The 15,754-nt window shown below is 29.5% G+C and overlaps 1 protein-coding gene across 5 annotated transcripts in view; it reads left to right on the forward strand.

Moving 5' to 3' along the window:
* Positions 1–15,754, forward strand: part of LOC119604451 (zinc finger protein 2) — a 123,973-nt gene that overhangs the window by 50,018 nt on the left and 58,201 nt on the right. For 4 of the 5 annotated variants that reach the window (XM_037957070.1, XM_037957073.1, XM_037957074.1 and 1 more), the window contains one exon: positions 2,961–3,016. The exons of the other annotated variant lie outside the window; for it this stretch is intronic. The gene's annotated coding sequence lies outside the window, so the exon portion shown is untranslated. The remainder of the gene's footprint in view (positions 1–2,960; positions 3,017–15,754) is intronic. 5 annotated transcript variants of the gene reach the window in all.

A 15,754-nucleotide genomic window follows, 5' to 3' on the forward strand; every position in this document is an offset into this window, starting at 1 on the left:
ATAAAAAGGTATGTTGGGTATGCTGCTTCCATTTAACAATTGAAATTAAATCAAAAGCGGCAGCAGCAAACATTGGTACCGCACCCCAAAAAAAAAAATAACTAAATAAATAAAAACAAAAAAGATCAACCAAAACTACAAATAAAACAGAATTATCATTATCATCGAAAAGAAAAAACTAAAGCTCAGAACATTAAAAAAATCATTAAAAAAACGTAAATTAAAAAAATTCAGAGCAGAACATTCGGTTCGTGGTCATCAGCAGAAGAGTACCGGTATACTACAACCTATTAAAAAACGCACGTAGACACACTCTAACACTGACTATACAATAAAAAACCCAATTGGCAAATGTTCAATCGTTAAGTAAGATGAGAAATTATTTAAATATCACCTTATTATTTTCATAAGAGTCACTGTCTAATCTAGCAAATATGAATAATGGTATATCTTGTAAATTATAATACCTAATCTTAAAAACAAATAAAAAACAATAAAATGCCAGTGGGTGTCTGGAAACTATAATAGGTTGAGTTTTGAAAATTACGTAAACATTTTTTGTTAGTATTTTAGCATCAATAAGTAAAAAGGGCAATTATTTATCTGTCTGCTATTTATCTGCTATTCACACTATATATTTCTTTGGTCAAATTTAACTCACCATCAGTAGTCACATAAAATACCAAAATAGAGCAGTTAAAAACTATTTTCAAATATTAGTTTCCAATTTTATCGAAAAGTCTAGCTATTATGTTCATGACCCATAATACAAAATGACCAAATGGAGCCATTTTCGACTACCAGAAAAACAGATCTGTTTATTACTGAATGGCTATTAAATAATAAGACTACTCCGCACACACGTGTAAAGAATAATACCCCGAAAAGGACTGGTCCAAAATTACACATGCATTACTAATCCCAAAACTACTCCCTTGCTAAAATTATAGAAGTACACGAACCAAGAAACATTAACACCATGGAAGCATAAACAGAGCATGTTCTCCACTAACGCTGCTGTTGAGTAGTTTTGGGATTATTTAAATAGATCATGTACTTAAATAATTTTTGCAGAGTACTAATTAAGTAATATTATATATTGTGTAGGTAGATTCAATCCTAGTGGTTTACCGCCATAGTTCTAGTCTAACCGCCCTAGTTCTCCTCCATCATCAATAACACTTATATCATTTGCCAATTGGGACATTGAGTTGTGTGTATGTAGTAGTGGTAAGGTGTAGGGAATTTAACAATATGTGTGTGTGTACGTGAAAAAAATAAAAATTTATTTTTTGCTAGAGTATATGTAGTATTTTTTAGCGGTTGAATCTTGTGTCTTTTAATTGTGTCTTGATTTCTGATTTCTATGCTGATTTATGATGTTTTTTGTTTTGTCTCCCTGTTTAGACATATTCTTTGTATTTTTTTTTGTAGGCTTGATGTTGTTGTAGCTGTTGGTGAAGTTTCAATAACTCAAACGAATGGGCCGCTACAATAAAATCAAATCAATTTTTCTCCATAAATGTTGACAGTTTCAATATTTTTTTTTTTTTTTTTTTGTTTGAAGGCAAAAAAATTATAGAACTTCTTTCGAATTTCGATTTATTTATTATATTATTTTGTGTACCGTTCATTTAGAATTAAAGAAAATAATTGAATTTAATTGATTAAACATTTGGTAGACGTTATGATGAAAGAAGTGAAAGAGTTAAAGACACCAATAAAACTTTAAAATATGTATGTATATAAAATCATTAGTTAGCTCCATATAATTTAGTACCACTAATATTCATTTAATTTCTTATATTAAGTATTGGCGGCCGATAAGAAATTATTCATGTTTTTAGAAAATCTGATTTGAATTGTAGTTAAAACCTTATGTATTGAAGTGCCACAAGTCATAGAAAGGTAATTTGTTTTTGTTTAATCGCTCTCACCAAAAATATTTTCAATGTCATTTTTTTAATAACGCTCATAATTTCGGCTCTGAAAATCTGTATAATTTCAAATCTATTGAGCAAATTAAATCATATATGGTAATTAGATTACACATTTAAATAACTAGAAAAGTTAAAATGAACTACATATAGCAAATAATTTATTTTTTAAAGTCTTGTCATCAATTAACAATGATGCATAAAAATTGTCGTGATCATCAAGAAATCGAATAATCGATACATCAAAATTAACGACACTAATAACAGAGTGTTTAATTTTCTAATTTCGTTATTTTATAGACTCAGGCAGACATACAAACACTAGGAAGCACCAAAAAGAGGTGTTTCTACAATCTAAATTACTACAAAATGTACTTCTTTCATTCTGATTTTAAATTACATATATCTGATTGCAACTTTGTATATGGGAAACGTTGTGTACTGAATGTTTATTTTTTATATTGATAGAGCTAATCACTTCCAAATAGTACCAACCTAATGTAAACACCATACATGTAGATGTGTCTCATTTACGTTTTTTTGGGAAAATTTTCATAAAAGTTAAAAAATAAATAAAACTCAAAACGTACACCACATCACGTTGCTAATTAATAATTAGTTTGTGTCGATTTTTAAAACACATTTCTTCTTGTTGTGCGCATTTTAAATACTTTTAACACCTTGTTTATGTTTAAAGCGATTACTGAGGTGTGTATAAGATGGTTATTTTATTTGTTATACACATATGTATGTATGTATGTATGTACATCCAACCACTCAGGTACACTAGATAAATTTGCCTTTATAAATATTATCTTGTCATCGAGGGGTTAATATTTACTGCTCTTTTGTATTTCAAACTAATTGGGTTGAATCGGGTTCCACATTATACGGCCGACCAAAATTAACTTATTTTTACAAATAAAACATTTTTATTAAACTTTGGACCTTCGATTTCATCATTAGTAAAACTACAACTTTTAAAGCTTTGTAATTGATATTAATTTTTTCTTGTTCTTGCAGTTACTAAATGCAAAAATGCATGCGGAAAAGCTCCATTAATATAATCACATTTTCTGGTAAGTTGGACTTAAAGGAATAATATACTGAATAACGTAGCACATTATAGTTTCCGATAGGAAAACAGGATTCTTATTGTTTTTAGTAAATTTTTTAGTAACATTGCACTATTAGAAATGTTAAATTTATTTGCCAAAATTAATTAAAGCCAAAATTCTGGACCGATTTAAATGATTTTGTTTTTGATAACCAGAGGTTGAGATGTTGGCCCTATGTCTTCATTGGGTCTGTTTTGCGCTCCTTTGCTAGTGTTTGTGCTGAAAATCGACATTTTTGTCAACTCACGACTTTTATTGTTAAAGATTTGATATAATTTTAGTTCAAATAAGTTGTTGAACCATGCCTCGCTTCTATTTCCAAGGAGAAAATTCGATTTTCGAGTTTATAAAATTCAAACTACACTGTTAGTTATTAGAAATTCGGCCAATTTTGTGTATCCCACACCACATTTAAATAGCAAACTACAGACATACATACATATGTATTGTATAATTTTTTATTTAACCTTTAACTACGGAGGTGGAAAAATTCAGCTACAAAGTATTTTTTTAGAATTATTGGCTTTTTAAATACTAGGAACAATTTTTTTAAATAAAAATAATGTAAAAAATGTTTAAATTTTAATTATTTGACAAGGTTTATTGGTCTTTTATTGTACCGGTTATTGCTGATGTCCTTTCGGGGTGATCGTGGTGGCTGTAGTTTAAACCCAAACTATAGGGGAAGAGAATATTGGTTAAAAAACTGATATACTCTATAATTTGGGATAAGATTGGTGCTGCTACCGACACAACATTAACATTTTTTTATAATCGTATTGTTCTTTTATCAGCTGACTCAAATTTGTAATAGGACACTAACTTAGGGATACGCACAGCAGCCATATGTTGTTATTTTATGATATATGACTTTATGACTACCGCCTGAATCCCCTAAATTTAAAATTACACATTCATAAATAATTAATGACCCTTTTGTACTGTTTTTTTGTTTTCAATGTTAGCATTGCAATTAGGATGAAATATATAAATGCTGCACTATTCGTTTTAAAAACTTGGTCCCATTTAAGAAAAAAAAGGGTGTCATGATCGGAAAGGCAATCCTAAATACCGGCACCCTCTCTGGATAATACAATTTATATTTATTCATATTTTTATTTGTGTATATATACGATTGTACTATTTCTTAAAAACTTTACAACTGTTTTAAATCGCATAATATGTTTCTCATTTGAATATAAACTTAATATTTAGTTTTAAAATAAAACACGAATTTAAGTTTTTACGTTTAAAAAAATCTGTCTTACGCAGAAAATAATATAAACTCAGCAAACACTTCACTTACCCAATAAGCATGCAAGTCACATTTTGTGTGAATAATTACTTATGTTTGAGTGACGATTTCCAAAATGTGCATAACTCGTTTCAAATATGCTTTCCCGATTTTCCCACATTTAAACCCTGCTGTACAGTTGAAATGCTTCATTTACAATTCATTTTATTGTGCTATTTGTAATGGCTTCTCAATAAAAGTATAAATCAATCTACAAAATGGTCTCAAAATCATATGTCAACTGATTACCAAATAATGTATGAAATAACTAATAAAATTTTTTACTGCGATTTTTTAAATATATAAAATTATATGAAAGTCTTTATTACGAGAAACCCGAATTTTGAATTATGCCAGTCTTGTAGTAAATGAGCGTTATATAAAAACAAACATACAAATCATTAAATTGTTTTCAACGCTGCAGAATAAATTCTGTACATCCTTTGCGATCAGTAACTACAATCTCTGTTTTATTCAATAACAATAGACAATGCCGAAAAAAGTGATAAACGCAGAAAAATATATGAAAAATAAAACAATCGAAGTAAATTAAAATAAAAAAAGCAAAACAAAAATACTCAACAAAAGAATTCTGCGAAAAAGGTTTTGAAGGTAGCAACAGCGTGGAACTTTCATACATACGTTACTCGTACAACATGAAGCAGCTATTATTATGAGCCACATGCACCAGCACCCATAAGAGTTAAAAAATACCGAGCTGAACTGAATTGAACTGAAAAGAAAGACAAAATCCGGCAAAATAACACAAAAACAAAAGAATCAAACAAGAAAAATATAAGCAACAACAACATGAAGAAAAAAAACATTGCTTACTTCTTAACAGATTACTTTTGCTAGTGATTGATTTACAATGTTTGTACTTTCCCTGCAGTACGACGAACTAGTTCGACAACAACGATATCAATAGCCACTAAGAACTACAACTAGTGAATTTTCAACCCACTAGCAATGTTATTTACTGTTGAATTAACATGGGAATGTCATTGCGAGAGGCCGATTGACACCTTATGTATAATAACTTGGTGTCTATCGATTTGTAGTTGGAAGCTCTTACTACTGAGCTATTGATCTCTTGTTCGTTCGAAGCTCTAATTTTTGTTATGAAGAGCATGTAATTTTTGTAACATTTTTTGTATTTTCTGCGCCATTAAATGCAAAGGGATACTTTCAGCATTACATTTCGTCAGTAACGTACCATGTAATTATTTTAAGCACTACATGTGGCTATCAAAGTGACATTTTTAAAGCATTTAATTTATTTAGAATTTATTTTCATAAACTTCATGTGAAAATTTATCAAATGTGAACTACTGATTAGAATGGTGAAATGTAGTGAACGTTTAGACAAAATATCGACCACTTTATTTACAAGAAGTTGGAAATGCGGTAATATAACTAACTAGTGAAAGGTGCAAATTGGCACTTTTCGTACTGTAGGGTAATTCGCAAAATCACACATACATATCTATGTATGTATGCATGTACGTGCCAAAGTGTACGTACACACCTGGTCGAAAAATTAATTACATTTACTCACAATTTCCTTAGGGTCGCTATTAAACATCACTGAAGATTAAAGCAAAAACTAAATTGGGAGGTTTTTTCAAGCAAACTGAAGAAATCGAAGAAATCACTGGACTTAATCCATTAATAACCCCTTGGCAGATGTTGAAACAAAAGACAATAAAGTAATTTATGTATTCAGTCATAGCTGATAATGCCAGTAGTTGCTATTACACAGCGAAATTATTTTGTAGATGCACGTGATTTTTTAGTCATATGTGTATAGGGAAACATTAGGGTGTTTAACCCGTGTATGTGGAGAAAGTAAGCTGTCAATGTTTATAACTGAAATAAAATTTGGTAAATAGTTTGTTTTAAAAAGCTTTGGTCCGACTAATATGTATCCCATCCGATTAGTTGTGAGATTTTAATAAAATGATTGGCTATTTTCAGAATTTTGGTGCAATGTTTAAAGGCCATTTATTTAAGATTTACATGCTTTTTAATTCATAGATTTCAAACATCGACTGCCATGACATCCACATCATAAAGGATGTCTAAAGGAGCCAGTCTAATGTTCGTACGTACATTTTTGTGTATAAATACAAATACATACATACATATGTATGTATATGTATATACTACAAAAAGTATTCACGGTATTAAGAAAGGGGTTATATGCGTTTTCCAAGGCACCACAAAAAGTGGTTAAATTATTGTTCTTTTATCAATAAAAAAATACAACAGAGAAAAGGAAACATATGCTGCTACCATGCGGTTGTTTCTTGTTGTTGTCCTTTTATATTATCAATGTGTTGAATTAGATCAAACCGAGAAAAAAGAAAGAAAACGCTAAAAGATGTCTCCTTCGTAAAATATTGAAATTAGCTTGAAAAAAGTCGCCTTAGCATCTTGTTTATTTATGTTCAAATTTCTTATATTTTTAAAGAAAATATGAAAATCGTCCAAAAAAGGACATATAGATAATACAAATACGCTCATTTCCTCCAAAAGTGTCCGTGACAGTCCAGGCGAATTTTTTATTTAAAATCAGGGACGTAAACTTTATAAGAAAAATTACGAAAAGGTATCATTTAACAATTAATAGTGATGGATTTAAAATAAGTGTTATAATTATCTTTGGCAAAGTAAATAAATAAATAAACAGCCAGATTTGCATCAAATGTCTATTCATTTTATAAATAAAATATTATTTAAATTACTTTGCTTTTTAATTCCGTTCATATTTAATTGAACAAAAAAAAAAAAAAAAAATAAATTAAATACATTTTGGTTATCTATAACCGAAGAATATTTATTACAAGAATACGCATCTCAACGTGCAGGCAGTTATGATTTACATGTATTCTTTATGTATCACGACCCACTATTGAAAATGTATCTTATATGAGACGCACATTCTATGTATATATTTGTTGCTAAATAACAGTTATTCATAACCAAAAAAAAATATTTCTCATGTTAATTGGTTACAGTAACCTAAATTACATAAATCTTATAATAATGGTATAAAATCCCTAAATAAGATAAAGGGATTTTTGCGTTACTTTTTCTTTCGAAAGAAGAAAATAAGAATTATTTTCGATCCCTGTTTAAAATGTTATTAGAATGAGTTTACTGATATTTAGTATTGAATATTTCAAAAAAGAAGTTGGTGGAAAATTGCATCACCTAAGTTTTTCTTCCTTGTTATATGTATACATATATGTACCTAAGTTTGTCACTACGCTCATTTACTACAAAATAAAATCCAAAAAAATACAAAACTGTTTTAGTTTTTTAGTCATGTTTTCACGAATAGTTGATAAATAAAAATTAAATTTCATTTTAGATGAGAAACATATTAAACTCTGCTATCTGAATCTGGTTTAATTTTCCTTTGTTTTGTTTTAAAAATAGTAAAATTTCATTAAACAGTCAAAGCTACTTTTCTCGAAAAGACAATTTTTGGACAATGCTGGTCTTAGTAGTACCTAGACTAAATGAGCGATATATTCTTGGACTTTAGGCAATTCTGAATTAGATGATGTATTTCATAGGCTTTTTTAAGGCATCAATCTAAAATTTTTAATTAGATAATTTATACAATTTGGAGGGTTTTTAGATTCGTCATAGCTGAATTATTCATTAAAAAAAAATTAGTTAAAATATGACATAGATAAATATTTTATTTCTGTAGTTTTTAATTTCTAGGATATAGTGCAAATGTTTGACACAGTACCTTCAAATAAAAAATGGTTGGCTAAAATTATGGAAGTACTCTTATCTCCAAATAATCATTTACGGAACTTGTTCTGTAACAGTTTCCTTCTTTCTATGGTATTACAAAAAAATACCAGCTATTCGTTTAGTCTTTTAATTCGAACATTTTTATAATTCACACAACATAGTACGAAATTTATATATGTATGTATTTTATATTTAATTCATATGAAAGGATTCGTTATATATGTATATTTAATAACAAAAGCATACCTACTCATTAACCGAAAAATTGATTGGACTCTCTCTCTGTATTATTCTTCTTTTGGGGAATGTATGACAGTAAAAGCGCTAAAAACCAAACATCCCCGAAAAAAGAAACAAACTGAAGATAAAGTCAAAAAAGCACAAAGCGGGCCGCGTGTTTGTTATTGGTGATGGTCATACATACCTCAAATACATCACACCGCCTGCAAGCTGCATGCTTACGTGCTTACGTTTTTAATAAGTTTTATGTACGAATGCTGTGTGTCTTTGTTTTTATAAGAAATTTAAAATACAGAACAGAGACAAAAAAATCTTAAAAAGGAATAAAACAATGCGATTTTTGTATATGTTCAGGTATACTTAGTTCGTTTTCTTTTGTGCCGCCTGTCAAACCGCACCCCTCAACAACCCCCCCCCCAAGTAGGCAAAGAAATTCTATTTAAATAAAATATCGACAATTCTACGCTTATCGCTCACTGATTCAAATTATAAAAATCTAAAATCGAACAGCTGAAAAAATATTGTTTTTTATCTTATCTTGTTAAAAATAAATTTATACATAATTTCTTAATTCAAGGTCATACACGAAAAATATTTAAAAAAAAGTTTATGTAAGAATTTATATAAACATTAATTGAAAATAAAGTGAGCTGTCGCACGTACAAAATATATAAACCAACATTAAGCGAGATGCTATTTTTTAACTGCAGTCTTATTAGAAAACTTTGAAACTATCATATTACAGTGAGTGATGTTTACGCAGAATAACAAATATTTTTTTAAAGTATAAAACAGAAATCTCTGCATGTATATAAATTCAAAACAGATCAATGACCCATTAAGTTCAAAGTCAATAATGTTGATGATCATAATATTGCCAAGTCTTATTTATTTTTTCTTCGGTTTTTTATTTTTTGTTTCGAACACATGTATATTGCATTGTTGCAATTGCTACAAACATACAAAACCAACAATAACAGAAAATCCATTAATGCCAAAAAGATATGACTGTAGTTTTTACGTGAATGTAAAAGAATTATAACGCGCGTAGGTCGTGTTAAAATCCATAATAGCGACACAACAATTATTACGCAGCCAAAAGCCTGCCTGCCAGCCAAACAGAATGTTTGACTGTCTGCCTGTCGCACAATTTGGCTGGCTGACTGGTTGATTGGTTTGGTTTGTTGGTAACTTTAAATGAATTTTTAGGCAAATGACTTTTAGAACAGACATGGCCAATCTTAATGATTTCTACTATAGAAAAATATTTTTGATGTTCTCAGTAATTGCCACATTAATTTCGAAAAGGCCACGTTCCAACTATATTTAAAACACAGAAATCAGTTAAAATTTGTAATTACAAATTCTATTGAAAAGGCCAAAGTTCAAAAACTTTATCTCAAAATATGTGTATGTACGATCCTTTTTGTACTGATGGACTCATGCACGCTATTTATTGTCCTTCCTACATACGTATATATATAGTAAATACATTGCGCTCATTTACTGCAAGACTGACATAATCTAAGAAAGTAGTTTCGGGAAAATGGCTTTGAATGATTAATGACATTTTACTATTTTTTAAATAACTTTTAAAATCAAGGGATTTAAAAAATTAAACCAGATTCAGACAGTAGAGGTAAATATGTTTCTTATCAAAATTTAATTTTTATTTATCTAATATTCGTGAAAACATGAGTTTTAGTTTTTACGTTTACAGTACAAAATCAATCTCACACCGAAAATATAGGAAGAGTTTAGTTATGTCAGTAAATGAGCGATATGTACGTCTTAGGCTGAATTAGAGTTAATTTAGGATTTGCTAATCAAAATTTAAAATATAGCAGTTTTAAGTCAGGGTCCCTGGTTGTACATAGCTGCTTAAGAACTTTACATTTTGTGGCTTTTCTTTTCAACGAAGTTTTTGTCCCTTCTTTGGTTGTGATGTTTTTGCCAGGAATTTTTTACGTAGGTGTAACAAAAACACAAAAAGAGTAAAAATAATAAACAAAATCCATTTCTTGCAAAAAACAACAAATTACAAAAATATGCTAATTATTTTCAAATCGTTTCAATGATGATATTTTTTAATTGTAGTTTGTAAATTATTTTTAGTAATTCAACAAATTAAATAATAGTCGCATTTTTTAAACAATTGAATATATTAAATCCAAATTTTAGTTCCTGCACTGTACACTAGGTGGATAAGGCAAAAGGTTTTAATCGAGGCTAAACCAATTTCTTTTGTTTATTTTACTATTTTTGGTTTTATCCTATGAATATAAAGCATTGCCATATTGAAATTTCCAAAATCCAACTATTTTTATGGATTTAATAAATCCAAATTAGATTTACTTTTAGCTGCAGACCCTCCATTTTTGCAATAAATTATTTTTTCTTTGACCTTATATTAGCTTATACAGTGTATTTTCAGATAATGATGACCAAAACTAATACCCTTATTCTATGATTTTTCGTTCGTTTCTGTAAATATACAGAAACAAAAGCGTTAACATGAATATTTTGTATTCTAATATAATAATCAATTAAAATTTACGAGATGTACAATTTGTTTAAGTTTAGAACAATAAAAAAATGATTTGTTCGAAATTTAAAAATAGTTTGATGTGGTAATATATTTTTAATTTCATTTCATACGGTAACAAAAAATTGTTGTCAAAATTATTACAATTATTTTGTTATTTTTTTACCTATTTGAGAAAAATCGTTATACCTAATTTACTTTTAATATCGTTTATTTTCGCGAATATTATTACCCCAAATGTTCACATGGATGTTAAAGATGTTTGTGCAATGGTTGAGCCCTCAAAATTCTGTTCATCAATGTTTATGTGGATTTTACAATTGTCTATACAAAATTTGATGACTTTTGCAGTTGCAATTTCTGAGATGCTCGACCTTTACTATTTATTCCGTATGTGGGAATAGCATTTTGCCTTCTTGAAATTTCGAAATAAAAAGTATTCCTTTTAGACATACAGGAAGATATTGTGAAAATATCATGGAAATTGTCCAGCCGTTTATTAGTTAAAAAGTTAAAAACGGCCATAAAAGGTACCAAAGTCATCTTTTTACACCCTAAACGTACACCCATCTACTTTTTTTTAATAGTCGATGCACTTCATCTGCATCTACTATTTTTGTATCTCTAATGTGTGTACTAGAAAACCTGTTTTAACCATTTTTTGCCTTTTTACTCCTTAATGTTCTAATTTGCAAAAATCTCTATTTTCTGCGTACAAATTATAAATTATATAGTTATACCCTACACCACTTTAGTGGGGAGGGTATATTGGATTTGTGCTGATGTTTGTAACGCATAGAATTAATGGTACCTTTAAGTATACCAATCGGCTCAGAATCATTAAGCCATGCCCGTCCGTCTGTCTGTCCATTTAAACTTTGTAATCAAACTACAGGTCGCAATTTTGAAGAGAATTGGATGAAATTTGGTAAACGCAATATTTTTGAACCAAGGATTTTGATTGATATCGATTCATATTTCACCTAGCCCCCATATAACCGGACCCCCTAAATTGAGATTTGGAGCTCATAATTATGCCAAACATGCTAATGTTCCTACAAAAATAGGCACAACTACGTTTTGTACAAGCATAAATGATACTGCAAAATTTCGTAATGAGCGACCCTTATTTAACCCTAGCCCCCTTGCAGTCTCCCTTTGAAAGTGCTTGAACGTCGTTAATTCACTTATAAACACGTGTATTTTAATGAATTTAACTTTAATTTCAACAAAAAATCCCTCTATCAAATTTTGTTAGGATCGGTCCATATTTGGTCCTAGCCCCCATATATATATATAGCCTCCATCAAAAAATCATTTTTTCATCAAAAATATATCGAAATTAAGGAAAAATTCAACATTAATGCTTTACTATTAAAATTAATACACATTTTAGATATACACATAACTGGTGTAGGGTATCATATGGTCTGCCACGCCCGACTATACTTTTTTACTTGCTTTTTTTTTGAAATAAAATAAATCCAAAGTAAATCCAGTGATTAAATAAAGTCCCAATTTTTTGTATAGGCTGGCTATAAATAAATCACCTCATAAGTTGGTTGATTTGACCCGAAGAATCCTTGAAATTTCACGATCCTTGCTAAAATCTCGATCTTAATGGCTGGATACTTGAGAGATCTTTACAGTACACATAAAATTATACTTATAAGTTTTCAACATTTTGCAACGAAATTGATCTAAAAAAAAAAAGAAACTAAAATAACTACTTTTTAACTATGTGCCCATTTCTTGACATGCAAATAAAAATAGAATAAAAAAACAGTTTTAACTTGAGCAATTAGTTTAAACTCAATTAATGTGCACGTTTGTACGTCAGAGGTCGGTACAAAGATAACTTGCTGTACGTCTTATTGAAATAACACGGCTTGTTGAAGGCTATAAGCTACTTAAGATATAATGTTGAGATTAATTAAATATTTTTATTAGCCCTTAACACAAAAAAATGTTTATTTGTTATGATATGTAAACAAATACAGTACTTCGAATATGTTGTTTGTAGTGACTTTCTACATAATTTCCCTATTTTTAACTAGGTCTTTACTTGTGAGGAAATTTTTGATTTATAAAAGCGAAAATTATGTAATCGCATTTTTAGATGTGAATTTTTATTTGTTTCATGTGCTTCGTTGACTGGTGCCGATCACAGTTCCACATTGTTATTAAAACTTTTCAAAATTATAAATTTTTTTCTGAACTTTTTATTGTTTCTATAGGTTTAATTTATAATTTTGCCATCTGCTGCTGCTACTTTTCTAATAAGTCAACCAGCCATTCAGATAGTTACTCAGTCATGTTGTTATTATAATTTTAGTTGTTGTTGTTGTTGTTGTAATTTGTGGTTAAAAATGATTATATGCTAAAGTTCGTAGGAACGTACTTGTTGGAATACCTATATGTATATTAGGGTGGCCCGTTTGTATAGAGGAAAATAAGGTCAATATTCCCAACTTAATTTTAGTTGGGAACATTGACACCTTATTTTTTCCTCCATACAAACGGGACGACCCTAATGTACATAGTTTAATTGATTCTAAGATACTATCCTCAAAATGTTTGTCCCGGCGTTAATATTTGGTGAGCTGGATCAAAGGATAAAAAGGTCCTTTTCTGAGGTTTTTTTTTAAATTTAATACTTTCGTAATCGCACATTAATGTTTGATATCACATTGAAAGCGCCTTTCATAAGGTACCAAAATTCCGTATATGAGGGGTGTAGAAAAAAGGCAGCAATCTCCTATATGTTGAAAGCACTTATAAATAAAAAAAATATTTTGCAAATCGATATACAACAGTTATATTAATATTTCATGCAAGTTTGGACCAAATCCACACAGACAAATATGATAGCCTGTGTTTCAATCTGCAGATTTTGACCAGCGATATTTATTGGCTAAAAGCGAATTTGATATTGGCGTTTTGACTGATCACAAACATTCAACAAATGTAATCAGATGACATCATTAACTCAGTTCATGAAAAAGTGGAGATTGCTGCCTTTGTTTCCACACCCATACATTATTTGTAAGAAATATGGAAAAAATCGCAAAAACCTCAAAAAATTACCTCACCAAATATTGATGCCAGAACGAAAAAAATTTACAGATGGTATCTTAGAATCAACTAAATTTTAATTACTTATATTTTGAGGCCACCCTAATATACATATGTTCATACGAACACACATACATATCTACTGCATGCATTTGTCTGTGTGTTAAAATTTGTTCTTATTATAAATAAGAGTAGGTATTGTCTATAATTATTTATGAAAAAAATAATAAAAAACTCTGATAGTTATTGTTAATGTCATCAAAAACCACATTCAAATTACAAAGTTATTAGTTTGTACAAGTACTTTTATTGTCAATGCATTTAACTATTATAATTATTTTCTTTTTTGTCTGTTACTTTTTGTGAGAGCTTTCCATGAGCTTACGTTAAATGAATTTCAATAGTAGTCTACTTTAAAAATCTAGGATACTTCACGGGCCAATTTTAATCTAACATAACATTACACAGTGGGGCAGAATGGAAATTTTTTGGAAATAAATCTGGCATTTCTAGTCGGCTAGTCTGATCGGAATAAATTTTTAGACGGACGTAGCCAAGGAGTATTCGAGCATAAGTTATGAAAATGGATCCCACAAATGCTATGCGGCTGAAAATAGTGTACATTCGACTTGTATAATTTTTAAACGCGTGCAATTTTTTGCTTTCCCATCCGATATCAAAGATTTTTATAGTCTCGAATACTCCTTGGCTACGTGTCAAATTTATCCCGATCAGACTAGGCGTTTAGAAATGCCAGATTTATTTCCAAAAAATTTCCATTCTGCCCACTGTGTGCAGTAGAAGAGTAAACGAAAAATATTTGCAACAAATACAGAAATATGTATATGGGGAATTTCGTGTCAAGTGACCCAACTTTAAAAATCGATGGCTTCCCATTTGGATGAAATTTGCACCAAGGTTATTACTATAGTGGGCCAGAAACAAATTTTCAGCTCTATCGGTCAAGAACTGCCGGAGTCAGAGGGGGTCAAAGTTCAATATTTTTTTTTTTTCAAAATGGGACTTTTTTGAAAAACAAGAAAGCTTATACAATTTCCTTAAAGGACTTTTAAGTCCAATAATGGGATGCGAGTGGGATATCTATCAAGAAAGTTATTTTTTAACTCAAAAATAAAACTTTTTCAATATTTGGCACTTAATTTTCTCCTATTTTTACAAAATGGAAGATTTTGTAGTATTTGGGTTTTTATTTTTCTTTAAAGAAATAACTTATTTGAACACTCATTTTACTCGGATTGTTTGCGCTTTAAGAACTTTCTTCGATTTTCTTTAATTGGGCCATGATCTTTTTTTAGTGTCTTTTTTTAATATTTTAACTCAAAAACTTAGCTCTTGGAGTTAAAATATTTGTATATCCCACTCGCACCCCATTAATAATACCAAAGCTCTTAAAGGCAACGGTCTAAACTTTCTTTTGAGCAAAAAAACCCATTTTGAAAAAAAAATATAAAAAAAAAATTTTTTTTGGAAGGAATGAAGAAATACATAGCTATCTGCTAGCACAAATAGGTGAAAAGTTACACTCATTTGAAAAAATGACCAAAATGTCCAACTTTGACCCCCTCTAAGTCCGGCAGTTCTTGACCGATAGAGCTGAAAATTTATGTCTGACCTACTATCCAATAGTACTAACCTTAGTACACTGGATATGAAATTTCCCATATGTATGTTTACTTTACTTTGTACTTACATATGTATGTAATTCGTTAAATAGCGAATTATAGTTTAATAGCTTTTGGAATGCAACTGT

The sequence above is a fragment of the Lucilia sericata genome, unplaced genomic scaffold (genome assembly GCF_015586225.1).
Source record: "Lucilia sericata isolate MDLA Ls3-8-SP2 unplaced genomic scaffold, ASM1558622v1 Contig000395F_arrow, whole genome shotgun sequence".
Lineage (NCBI taxonomy): Eukaryota > Metazoa > Arthropoda > Insecta > Diptera > Calliphoridae > Lucilia > Lucilia sericata.